This window comes from Lithobates pipiens, unplaced genomic scaffold (assembly GCF_037356315.1).
Source record: "Lithobates pipiens isolate NorthernLeopardFrog02 unplaced genomic scaffold, aLitPip1_a1.2 Scaffold_13, whole genome shotgun sequence".
Taxonomy (NCBI): domain Eukaryota; kingdom Metazoa; phylum Chordata; class Amphibia; order Anura; family Ranidae; genus Lithobates; species Lithobates pipiens.
Genome location: NW_027507718.1, coordinates 61,122,164 through 61,136,028, shown reverse-complemented (window position 1 = coordinate 61,136,028; position 13,865 = coordinate 61,122,164).

Below are 13,865 nucleotides of genomic sequence, written 5' to 3'. Positions count from 1 at the left end.
CACACTGGCCCGGCACTCCTTTCAGCTTTGCGTTCACAGGCAGATCAGTGGCTAACACCGCTCAATTTGACAGTTGGTAAAGTGGTGTGTGACAACGGTGCCAATCTGCTTAGCGCATTGAAACAGGGCAAAATTACGCACGTGCCATGCATGGCACACATCTTAAACTTGGTCGTGCAGCGATTCGTTGTCAAATACCCTGGGGTCCAGGACATCTTGCAGCAGGCAAGGAAAATCTCGGCCCATTTCAGAAGATCTTACATGGCCATGGCTCGCCTTGCTGACATTCAGCAGCGACACAATCTGCCGGTCAGACGTCTTATTTGCGATTGCACGACGAGATGGAACTCAACCTTCTATATGCTTGATAGGCTGCTCCAGCAGAAACGTGCAGTTAACGTCTACCTGTATGAACTCTGCGGCAGAACAGGTTCTGGGGAGCTGGGTTTTTTTTCACCACGCCAGTGGCTGCTCATGCACGACGCATGCAGACTTCTGCGGCCATTTGAGGAGATCCCTAACCTGGTCAGTCGCAGCCATGGCACCATCAGTGACATGGTATCTTATGCCTTCTTTATGGAGAGTGCATTGATCAAGCTGTGGAGGAGCAGGAGCGGGAAGATGAGGAAGTCACAATGCTGGTTGAATTCCCGGGGTGGGCTACTCTATCTGAGACAAGTCAACAACAGGGGTCTGAAGAGGAGTCAGAGGAGGATGGTGCCGGGGCGGATGAGGAGGAGCAAGAAGAGCATGCTTTAAACCTTTCTGGGATCCCTGTTGTGCGTGGATGGGGAGAGGAGAATGAAGAGGACGACATTATCCTGGATGATGAGCAGGAGCCAGGCCACCGCACCGCTTCCAGTTTAGTGCAAATGGGGGCCTTCATGCTCCACTGTTTTAATAAGGACCGTATAAAAAGCATAAGGGTCAAGGACCAATACTGGGTGGCAACGTACTTAGACCCCCGGTACAAACACAAAATGGCGGAAATGTTACCGCCGTCACAGAGGGCTGTCAGAATGGAGCTCTTCCAGGCCTTGCTTCGAGAAATGCTGCATTCTGCTTTTGCGTGCGCTGGCAGAGGAGCAATTCCCACTCCCAGAGAAGGAGTTGCGGGTACCAATCCAACAGCACCTGCAAGAAGAGGCCGGTTTGAAGATGTGTTGGTGACTTCTGATATGAGGTCATTCTTTCAGCCGACCCATCGACAGGTGTCATCCGGATCCAGCATCAGGGAACGCCTAGACCGTCAGGTGTCCAACTACATCGGGTTAACGGCCAATGTGGACGCTCTGAGGAGTGATGAACCCCTGGACTACTGGGTGGGCAGGCTTGACCTCTGGCCAGAGCTTGCCCAATTTGCAATCGAACTGTTGGCTTGCCCTTCGTCCAGTGTCCTGTCCGAAAGGACGTTCAGCGCAGCAGGGGGGATCGTGACCGATAAGCGTACTCGCCTAGCTCATGACAGTGTTAACTACCTCACATTTCTAAAAATGAATGAGGCATGGATCTCGGAGGAATTCAACACATGTGACCAGTAGACCATGTATATGTCTATAAACGATTTTTTTTAATCAAGCACACAGACCTTCTTTCTTCATTTGGCTCACTTCCTTGTCCAAAAAAGCACACCGTACTATATGCCCGTACCCTCCTGTTTGAAGAGGTTGAGCGGTGTCATATTTCTACTGGGGCTGCTTATTATGAGGGGCTCCCACCATCCCTGTGCTGTGCTGACTTCCTCCTGGGGCTGTACCTCTGCTGTGCATATTATGAGGGGCTCCCACCATCCCTGTGCTATGCTCATTATGAGTGGCTCCCACCATCCCTGTGCTATGCCCATTATGAGGGGCTCCCACCATCCCTGTGCTGTGCTGACTTCCTCCTGGGGCTGCTTATTATGAGGGGCTCCCACCATCCCTGTGCTATGCTGACATCCTCCTGGGGCTGCTTATTATGAGGGGCTCCCACCATCCCTGTGCTGTGCTGACTTCCTCCTGGGGCTGTACCTCTGCTGTGCATATTATGAGGGGCTCCCACCATCCCTGTGTTATGCTCATTATGAGGGGCTCCCACCATCTCTGTGCTATGCTGACATCCTCCTGGGGCTGCTTATTATGAGGGGCTCCCACCATCCCTGTGCTATGCTGACTTACTCCTGGGGCTGTACCTCTGCTGTGCATATTATAAGGGGCTCCCACCATCCCTGTGCTATGCTCATTATGAGGGGCTCCCACCATCCCTGTGCTATGCTCATTATGAGGGGCTCCCACAATCCCTGTGCTATGCTGACTTACTCCTGGGGCTGCTTACGATGCAGGTGTCAGTGCTGTATATCACGGTGCTGGTGTCAGTGCTGTATATCACGGTGCTGGTGTCAGTGCTTTATGTCACGCTGCTGATGTCAGTGCTCTCTATCACGGTGCTAGTGTCAGATCACTCTATCACAGTGCAGGTGTCATTGCTGTATGTCACGCTGCTGATGTCAGTGCTCTCTATCACGGTGCTAGTGTCAGATCACTCTATCACAGTGCAGGTGTCATTGCTGTATGTCACGCTGCTGATGTCAGTGCTCTCTATCATGGTGCGGTTGATCATCTCCTGCACCCTCTTCTTTGCCTACCCTGACCTTCCCTCTCCTCCATTGCCTTCATGCGCTCCACAGTCCTGAATTGTCACAATTTCACATATAAAAAAAGAATGATTGTAGTTGTCGATCCCAAATTCACCTCATACATGTGTTATGTCATTGGCCATGTGGTGGGACTATGTTTGCACAGCTAGTAATTATTTTGTGGCTGCAAATTTGACCTGTAGGTTTGCAAAGTTCGCCTCCCATTGAAGTCAATGGGGCCCGCCGCGAACGTTACGGTTCGCAAACTATTAGCCGCATTCACGGTCCGCGTTCGCGAAACGTCCCGTCGGAAGTTCGTCCATCACTAACTACCACCTTAACAATCGAAGGGTAAAAACTCCCCTACTTCAAGAAATTGTTGAACGGAGGCCAGTGAAAGGCCAGATTTCCAAATTATACGCTAGGTTGGAGGATAAAATTCTAAGTGTAAAAGGACATGACAAGAGTAGAGTGGGGTGGACCAAAGATAAAGGGACAATAACTCAGGAACAATGGGGGAAGATCCTAGAGCAAGGGAGCTTGGTTTCAATATCCCCCTCACAAAGGGTGTCCCATCTACTTTTTATCTATAGAGCCTATTACACTCCCCAAATAATGTGTAAATTTGGTGGGATACCTAGGGAAGAATGCCCTAGATGTAAAGCACCAGGGGATATTCTCCATATGATATGGAAATGCCCAAAGCTGTTTAGATATTTGATAGAAATAGTCGAGAGGATAAATATAACTTTTAGGACTACACTGAAGCCAGAGGCTAAGCTCTGTCTTCTAGGAAGCCTTGAAGAGGGTAGAATCCCACTTCCAATAAAGATTGCAGTATTAAGATGTTTATACCAGGCCAGGCGTTTAATAGCGCTGAACTGGCAGGCTAAAACCCCCCCTTCCTCGGTGGAATGGGCTGAAACTATTAGCTCCATGATTTGGTGCCTGTAGGTGTGGTATATTAACCACTTTCAGACCGGACCATTTTGCTGGTAAATGACCAGAGGTCTTTTTACACTTTGGCACTGCGCTGCTTTAACTGGTAATTGCGCGGTCATGCAATGTTGTACCCAAACAAAATTTGCGTCCTTTTCTTCCCACCAATAGAGCTTTCTTTTGATGGTATTTGATTGCCTCTGCGATTTTTATTTTTTGCGATATAAACGTAAAAAGACCGCAAATTTTGAAAAAAAATGATATTTTCTACTTTTTGTTATTAGAAAAATCCAATAAACTCAATTTTAGTCATACATTTAGGCCAAAATGTATTCAGCCACATGTCTTTGGTAAAAAAAAAGTCAATAATTGTATATTTATTGGTTTGCGCAAAAGTTGTCACATCTACAAACTAAGGTACGTTTTCTGGAATTTACGCAGCTTTTAGTTTACGACTGCCTATCTCATTTCTTGAGGTGCTAAATTGGCAGGGCAGTACAAAACCCCCCCAAATGACCCCATTTTGGAAAGTAGACCCCCTAAGGAAATTGATAAGAGGCATGTTGAGCCCATTGAATATTTTATTTTTTTGCCTCAAGCGATTGAATAATGACAAAAAAAAAATATTTTTTTTTTTTTACACAAAGTTGTCACTAAATGATATATTGCTCACACATGCTATGGGCATATGTGAAATGACACCCCAAAATTAATTCTGCTGCTTCTCCTGAGTACGGGGATACCACATATGTGGGACTTTTTGGGAGCCTAGCTGCGTACGGGGCCCCGAAAACCAAGCACCGCCTTCAGGCTTTCTAAGGGCGTAAATTTTTGAGTTCACTTCTCACTACCTATTACAGTTTTGAAGGCCATAAAATGCCAAGATGGCACAAAACCCCCACAAATGACCCCATTTTAGAAAGTAGACACCCCAAGCTATTTGCTGAGAGGCATGTTGAGTTCATGGAATATTTTATATTTTGCCACAAGTTGCGGGAAAATTACAAACTTTTTTTTTTTTTTTTTTTTTTCACAAAGTTGTCAGTAAATGATATATTGCTCATGCATGCCATGGGCATATGTGAAATGACACCCCAAAATAAATTCTGCTGCTTCTCCTGAGTACGGGGATACCACATATGTGGGACTTTTTGGGAGCCTAGCCGCGTACGGGGCCCCGAAAACCAAGCACCGCCTTCAGGCTTTCTAAGGGCGTAAATTTTTGAGTTCACTTCTCACTACCTATTACAGTTTTGAAGGCCATAAAATGCCAAGATGGCACAAAACCCCCACAAATGACCCCATTTTAGAAAGTAGACACCCCAAGCTATTTGCTGAGAGGCATGTTGAGTCCATGGAATATTTTATATTTTGCCACAAGTTGCGGGAAAATTACAAACTTTTTTTTTTTTTTTTTTTTTTTCACAAAGTTTTCACTAAATGATATATTGCTCATGCATGCCATGGGCATATGTGAAATGACACCCCAAAATAAATTCTGCTGCTTCTCCTGAGTACGGGGATACCACATATGTGGGACTTTTTGGGAGCCTAGCCGCGTACGGGGCCCCGAAAACCAAGCACTGCCTTCAGGCTTTCTAAGGGCGTTACAGTTTTGAAGGCCATAAAATGCCAAGATGGCACAACCCCCCCCCCAAATGACCCCATTTTGGAAAGTAGACACCCCTAAATTTAGGGGTACACTAGTGAGACTAGGTAATAAATGGTGGGTGCCCTGAAACTATAAAAAAATAACTAACCAACCAGCGTCACCTGTAACAGTTATATGGTGATCACTGGTGAAAGGGTTAACTAGGGGGCAATCAGGGGGCTTTATGCGGTAGTATATGGGGGTCCCTGGCGCTATAAAAAGCTGCGGCGAACCTAAATACCTACCTGCCTAACTAGCGTCACCTGTGACACTAATACAGCGATCAGAAAAACGATCGCTTATTAGGCTGGGTTCACACTGGAGCGATGCGGGAACGCCACGAATGCGCGGCGGGTTCCCGCATCGCATGCCTCCCGGCGGCAGTTCACACTGCCCTATGCGAACTGCTGGGAGTGTCAGTGAAATGTTAATGACACCCCCAGATCAGTTCGCATATCGCAGTGCGATCTGCAAACTTGGATCGCATGGTGTGAACACCCATGCGATCCGATTCTGCTGCGGACCAAAAAAAGGGTCCCGTGCGAGTTTGCGGCGGGTGCGGCGGGTGCGACACGAATTCAGCCATTCTATCTGTATAGCTGAACTCGAATCGCACAGAGATCGGATGTGATTTGCACTGCAGTGCGGTGCGAATCACATCCGTTCTCATAAACCGCTGCAATGTGAACCCAGCCTTAGTGACACTGGCAACGGGGGGTGATCACGGGGTTAAACCTTTATTGGGGGGGTTAGGGGGGTACCTTAGAACTAAAGGGGGCTAACCCTAACTGCCCTAACAGTTATTAGTCACAAATGACACCCGCCGGGTGATCAGGGGGTTAAACCTTTATTAGGTAATAAATGGCGGGTGCCCTGAAACTATAAAAAAATAACTAACCAACCAGCGTCACCTGTAACAGTTATATGGTGATCACTGGTGAAAGGGTTAACTAGGGGGCAATCAGGGGGCTTTATGCGGTAGTATATGGGGGTCCCTGGCGCTATAAAAAGCTGCGGCGAACCTAAATACCTACCTGCCTAACTAGCGTCACCTGTGACACTAATACGGCGATCAGAAAAATGATCGCTTATTAGGCTGGGTTCACACTGGAGCGATGCGGAAACGCCGCGAATCCGCGGCCTGTTCCCGCATCGCATGCCTCCCGGCGGCAGTTCACACTGCCCTATGCGGACTGCTGGGAGTGTCAGTGAAATGTTACTGACACCCCCAGATCAGTTCGCATATCGCAGTGCGATCTGCAAACTCGGATCGCATGGTGTGAACACCCATGCGATCCGATTCTGCTGCGGGCCAAAAAAAGGGTCCCGTGCGAATTTGCGGCGGGTGCGGCGGGTGTGGCGGGTGCGGCGAATGGCTGAACTCGAATCGCACAGAGATCGGATGTGATTTGCACTGCAGTGCGGTGCGAATCACATTCGTTCTCATAAACCGCTGCAATGTGAACCCAGCCTTAGTGACACTGGCGACGGGGGGTGATCACGGGGTTAAACCTTTATTGGGGGGGTTAGGGGGGTACATTAGAACTAAAGGGGGCTAACCCTAACTGCCCTAACAGTTATTACAGTCACAAATGACACCAATGCAAAAAAAAAAAAAATGACATTGGTGTCACTGTGACTGGGGGGCAGGGGTAATTGGGGGGGGGGTGATCGGGGGGGTGTGAGTGTGCCTGGCATGTTCTACTGTGTGTGTAGAGTGTTGGTGCAACTCACCGATCCGCTCTCCTCCGTGTCGGAACGAAAAATACCGACACGGAGGAGAGAATACATCACTTCCTCTCCTGTGTTTACATTACAGGAGAGGAAGTGATGTCACGGGGGATTCCTATTCGTCGGGAGCGATCGCGTGGGGGTGGCCATGAATGAATGGCCGCCCCCTCGTCCCGGATCACTCCCGGACGAAAACCGACCGCCGCAGGCACCGGGCGGGGGCCCCCGACCCGCGGGAGGCAAGGGACGTACATGTACGCCAATATGCCTGCCCGTGCCATGCTGTCGACGTACATCGTCGTGCGGCGGTCGGCAACTGGTTAAGCAAAATAACTTAAAGTAATTTGAGGGACTATGGAGCCATTGGCTGAATGAGATGGGTTGTCCACTGCGGGGGATGCCAGAGGGGCAGACTGAGTTCTGCCCCGCTAACTCCTCACCTGCGAGGGTGGAGGGGGCGGAGTGAGAGGAAGGAGTTCCTCTCCCCCTCTTTCCTTAGTGGCCTGCCTTTTTAGGTATACCATTTAGAGGGGCCGGGAATTCCCCTCCCCCTGTCTCCCCCCCATCTCTGCCAAGGTCTTTTGCCACCTTTCCCAACCAGTCGAGGATTAACTCAATTGGATTAATTCGGCACTCGTGGTGTGCACTTGGGGGGAGGGAGAGGGAGGATTTAGTGGGTAGGATAAGGGTATGATAACAAAAATTGTACGTTGTTTTCTGCTCTCTTGGTAAATTGTATGATGCAGCTGTTATTACATTTTATGAGATTGTCTGTCAACTTGTTGTTTGAAACTCAAAAAAAATGTATCAAATTAAAAAAAAATAATTGGGGCACTATGAATATATATTGGGCTGTGTAATCATGTTTTCAGAGTGACCTGAAGTGTGGCCAGTTGCCAAAGCAACAACAAAGACAACTGCAAACACGTGACTGTTAGAATGAGCCTGAAGAAGTTTTTTTTCTTTCAAAAAATTTTTCTTGAAAAGAATGGTACATGACAAAGAATATACCGTAGTAGGGACAAAGACATTTTTGAAGAGGAAGTGTAAGGCCGCGTACACACGCGGGGACTGTTCGCCCAACTTTGTCCGTCAAACAGTTTCGGCAAACAGTCCGCTCAAAATTAGCATGGACGGACATGGCCACACACGACGAACGAACAGTTTGCTGAAACCGTGCGCGATGACGTGAACGGCACGTACGACGGGACGAAAAATACGACGTCCTATACACTGCATTATAACTTTCGGCGTGTAAATCCTTTCTGAGCATGCGCGGAACTTAGTTTGACGAACAAGCCTACACACGAGGGGACTGTTCGCTGAAACAAAGTTTCAGCGGACAGTTTTTCGGAATTTCCGAAAAACCTTGTTCAGCGGACTGTTCGCTGAAACTGTCCGCTGAATGCCCACACACGAGCGGACTGTTTGCCGAAACACTGTTCAGCGGACAAAGTTGGGCGAACAGTCCCCGCGTGTGTACGCGGCCTAAGGCTGCGTACACACGGGCGGACTGTTCGCCCAACTAAGTTCGTCAAACAATCTGACAAACAGTCCGTTCAAAATTAGCATGAACGGACTTGACCACACACGATGAACGAACAGTCCGCTGAAAACGTGCGTGATGACGTGTACAGCACGTACGATGGGACTAGAAAAACGACGTCCTATACACTGCAATGCAACCTTCGGCCGTGTAAACCCTTTCTGAGCATGCGCGATACTTAGTCCGTCCAACTTGCCTACACACGAGCGGACTGTCCGCTGAAACCAAGTTTGGCCGCACAAAACCAAGTTTGAACGGACTGTCTTACAGAAATTCCGTAAGACTTTGTTCGTCAGACTGTCCGCTGAAACAGTCCGCTGAAGCCCACACACGAGCGGACTGTCCGCTGAAACACTGTTCAGCAGACTAAGTTGGGCGAACAGTCCGCCCGTGTGTACGCGGCCTAAGTCGTATACAAGCAGTTACATGACACGAAATGTATTGTGAACACAGTACTCTTTGCAGGAAATGGAAGCCACACCATTCTCCCTCAAAAGAAGGAGCAAGGGGGTGGCCTCAACTGGATGGATCTGAGGATAATATGGCACCTTGGTATCCTCCAGGGGAGCCAAGGTCAAATATGAAGCATGCATAAAGATAAAACAGACAACTAGAGGGAAGGGGGGGGGGGAGATGGAACTCGCTGAGTCAGGTAGAGCAGTCCGTACATGGGGGGGAACTTGACCGGTGATGGGGGTGAGGGTTTGAACAAAATAAAGTGTGCTGTTTTGTAAACTGTAAACTAAGGCTTCAGGATGTAGTAAAGTTCGCTGGTAGCAGGGGGTCCTTGCGAATGAAAGAATGTTCTTCAAGGTGGGTTCGTTCCTGAAGAGTGAGTTTGGAGGCAATATACAGGTCCCATCTTCTATGGAAATGCTGTGTGGCTTTTGGTTGGTGTAGATTTGTGTTAAGTTTGTCCCGGAAAAGAAGGAGCATAAGGTCTCTATTGACTTGAGAAACTGAAGGTGTGGTAGTGGACGTCCAATTGGCTAGAATGGCTCTCCTAGCAAGTAACAGGCAAATCAGGGCCCATTCCTTGCCTGAAGAAGTTTTGTTCCAGAAACTTAAAATAAAGAATGATCAAGGAAAGCATCCTTAGGTATCCAGCAGGTTTTCCATACTTACATAGTTAGTAAGGTTGAATAAAGACACCAGTCCATCCAGTTCAACCTGAGTGTCTACAATTGTCCCCATCCCTGTATATTGCACACTCATATTGGTCCCTACCCTCAAGGAGCCCACAATCTAAGGTCCTCATTTATATACTAGGGCCAATTTTCGACATAAGCCAATTAACCTACCTGCATGTCTTTGGAGTGTGGGAGGAAACCGGAGTACCCAGAGAAAACTCACACAGGCACAGGGAGAACATGCAAACTCCAGGCAGGTAGTGTCGTGGTTGGGATCTGAACCAGCGACCCTTCTTACTGCTATGTGAGAGTGCTACCCACTACACCACTGTGCCGCCCAACAAATTATACAAACTTATACAAACAAATGGCCAGCACCCCAAGCCTTTGCGGCAAGGAGCACATGGAAGGGCGATACATGTAAAAAAAACAAGTAAACATTCCCAGCTCACTTACCAGCCAGTCTGAAACACACTGAATTAACCCTGTCTAACAGTTCACATTAATAATAAGGGGTTTCATTGGCACACATATATATGCATAAGCTGCAGCGGACACTTCACAGCACCCCAGTGTACTGCAGTCCTAACTCTATAATTTGGAGACTCTCCCAAGTTGGAGCATATATATAATAATTATTAGATTAAGGGTAGGTATGCCTAGAGGGATCCCACCCCTCCTTAAAGATATAGGGGCGCACTGGACACCCAACAAAAGCACAATGGCAGCAAAGGTATCCAGTATGTCCCCTCACCAATTAACCCTCTATACAAACAAATGGAAACCCCCAAACCTATACCTAGCCTTTGCAGCAAGGAGCACATGGAAGGGCAACGCATGTCAAAAAAACAAACAAAAAATGCCAGCTCACTTACAAAGCCAGTCTGAACAAACCAAATTGACCCTGTCTAACAGTTTGCGTTGAAAGCAAGGGGTTTTGTTTGAAAACATTTACAAATGTATGCATGTAAGCTGCAGCGGCCACATCACGGCACCTCAGTGTACTGCAGTCCTAACTCTATAATGTTCAGACTCACCCAAGTTGGAGCTCATACAAACAAATGGCAACCACCACAACCTATAACTAGGCTTTGCCACAAGGAGCACATAGAAGAGAAATACATGTCAAAAAAACAAACGAAAATTCCCAGCTCAATTACCAGCCAGTCTGCAACAAGTTGGAAAGAATAAATAAAGTAATCAAAAACAGGAGTGACCGGAGTGCCACTCTGTTGCCCTTTACTTGGTCAGAATGACACCTCAAAAACACATGTTCCTTACTCCCTATGAAATTCAATTTGGTACATCAGGGGCTGCACATATACACTCTTCTAGTTTGAAGAAAATTTCAAGTCAAAATGTATTTGAATTTGTTATTAAATGTACAGATATGTTAGTAGCTACAAATAAGGACATTTCTGTTAAGTTTGTAGAAAAACTTTTGGCTAAAAATACAAGGTCTTGCTGAGTCTCTGGGTATACAGCTAATTACTAAGCTCTGCCTTCCTACTCATTAAAGAAAACAGATGTTAAACATGTTTCTATATTCAATATATAATAGCAAATTCTTAGATTGGAGATACAGATACAGATTGGATTCAACCTATCAACTCTCATTTCTGATCCTGCAATTTTTAAGACAATGGCAAGATTAACCACTTGCCGCCCGCCCTATTACAAATTGACGGCGGCAAAGTGGTTTCATAATCCTAACCGGACGTCATATGACGTGATTAGGATTATGAGCCGCTGCGCGCCCCCGGGGGCGCGCATCGCGGCGATCGTTGTTGCGGGGTGTCAGTCTGACACCCGGCAACTACGATCTCGGTAAAGAGTCTCCGACGGAGACTCTTTACCATGTGATCAGCCGTGTCCAATCACGGCTGATCACAGTGTAAATGGGAAGAGCCAGTGATCGGCTTTCCCTCACTCGCGTCTGTCAGACGCGAGTAGAGGAGAGCCGATCGGCTGCTCCTCTGACAGGGGGGGTCTGTGCTGATCGATTATCAGCACAGCCCCCCCGAGGATGCCCACACTGGACCACCAGGGACACCACTAGACCACCAGGGAAAAGGTAATAAAAATCCATAATCCTCCCTAGACCACCAGGGTGCCAGTCAGCACAATGGGTGCCAATCAGTGCCCATAATGGATGCCAATCAGTGGCCACAATGGGCATCACTGATTGGCATGCATTATTGTTTGGCACTGATTGGCATCCATTACTATAACACCGATGCCGCCTATGAGTGCCCACCTGTGCCGCCTATGAGTGCCCACCTGTGCCGCCTGAGTGCCCACCTGTGCCGCCTGAGTGCCCACCTGTGCCGCCTATGAGTGCCCACCTGTGCCGCCTATCCATGCCCACCTGTGCCGCCTATCTATGCCCACCTGTGCCGCCTATCCATGCCCACCTGTGCCGCCTATCCATGCCCACCTGTGCCGCCTATCCATGCCCATCCGTGCCGCCCATCCGTGCCGCCCATCTGTGCCAGCTATCAGTGCCAATTTGTGCCACCTATCAGTGTCCGTCCGTGTCGCCCATCCGTGTCGCCCATCCGTGTCGCCCATCAGTGCCGCCTATCAGTGCCACTTCATTGGTGCCACATTGGTGCCCATCAGTGCCACTTTATCAGTGCCCATCAGTGTAGCCCCATCAGTGCCCATCAGTGAAGGAGAAAACGTACTTATTTACAAAGTTTTGAAACTGAAACAAAAAAAAACTTTTTTTTTTTCAAAATTTTCGGTATTTTTTTATTTGTAGCGCAAAAAATAAAAACCGTAGAGGTGATCAAATACCACCAAAAGAAAGCTCTATTTGTGGGAAAAAAATGATAAAAATTTCATTTGGGTACAGTGTAGCATGACCGCGCAATTGTCATTCAAAGTGCGACAGCGCTGAAAGCTCAAAATTGGTCTGGGCAGGAAGGTGTTTAAGTGCCCTGTATTGAAGTGGTTAATGATCAGACTGAAGAGTATATATTTACACTATTGGTGGAACTACCGCCATAGTGACCCACATGGGCGCTATGGGGCCCATATCCGAGTAGGGCCCGGTCATAGTTGCCAATAAATATTATTCACAATTTTTCAACCGCCCGCCACCGCCACTAATGTCTCCACCGGCCGCTATTTTCTGAAGACCAGATGAGTTAGAGAGAGATAGGGCTACAGCACCGCCCACCCCCGCTCCCAGTCTGTCTGTCATCTGTGACCTGTTGTGGAAAACAGTGGGGGGTGGGCAGTGCCTCAGCTCAATTTCTATTGTAGCTGACTGGCTGGGATATAGAAGGGCTCCAATGGGGGGGCACTTGAGATGTAAGGAAGCACTCCGCTGGCTGGGGACAGTGACACCTGAGATGTAAAGAAGCACTCTGCTGGCTGGGGACAGTGACACCTGAGATTTAAGGAAGCATTCCACTGGCTTGGGAAAGTGACACCTGAGATGTAAGGTAGCACTCCACTGGCTGGGGACAGTGATACCTGAGATGTAAGGAAGCACTCTGCTGGCTAGGAACAGTGACACCTGAGATATAAGGAAATACTCCTCTGTGGAAACCTGAAATGTAAGGAGGCACTCTGCTGGGGACACCTGAGATATAAGGAGGCACTCCACTGGGGACAACTGAGATGTAAGAAAACACTCTGCTGGGAACACCTGACATGTAAGAGGAAGTACTCCGCTGGGGACACCTGAGATGTAAGTAAGCACGCAGCTGGGGACACCTGAGATGTAAGGAAGCACTCCACTGGGGACACCTGATGGCATCTGGTGGCAGGTGACGTGGCAAGTAACATGCTCAGAGCTCCAACTGATTCTGATTTTGCATTATGGTGAGTTGAACTATTTAATTTTATATTACAATGTAATAATAGAAATAATGCGCTTCAATCACCCTGACACCATAGCAACCATGGTGCTGGGATGATTGAAGCTCTAACACCAGGTGTTTGGAGTATCTTTATCTGCTTGTTGTTAAACTTTCTGGAATACACATATTTCTATTGTGGTGTAGGATCTGGGCCTGCTGTCCCTCTATTCTTCTTTTTTTTATCTTTCTCTCTCTCTCTCTTTTCCTTTGTTTCTCCCTCCATCCCTCATTCATCTCAGACTCTAACCACACCCATTTTGATTCACACACCTTTAAGCCAATATTATACTTAAAGCGGGAGTCCACCGGGACTCCGCGTTTTTTTTTTTTTTTAAAAGCCAGCAGCTACAAATACTGCAGCTGCTGACTTTTAAAATAGTGA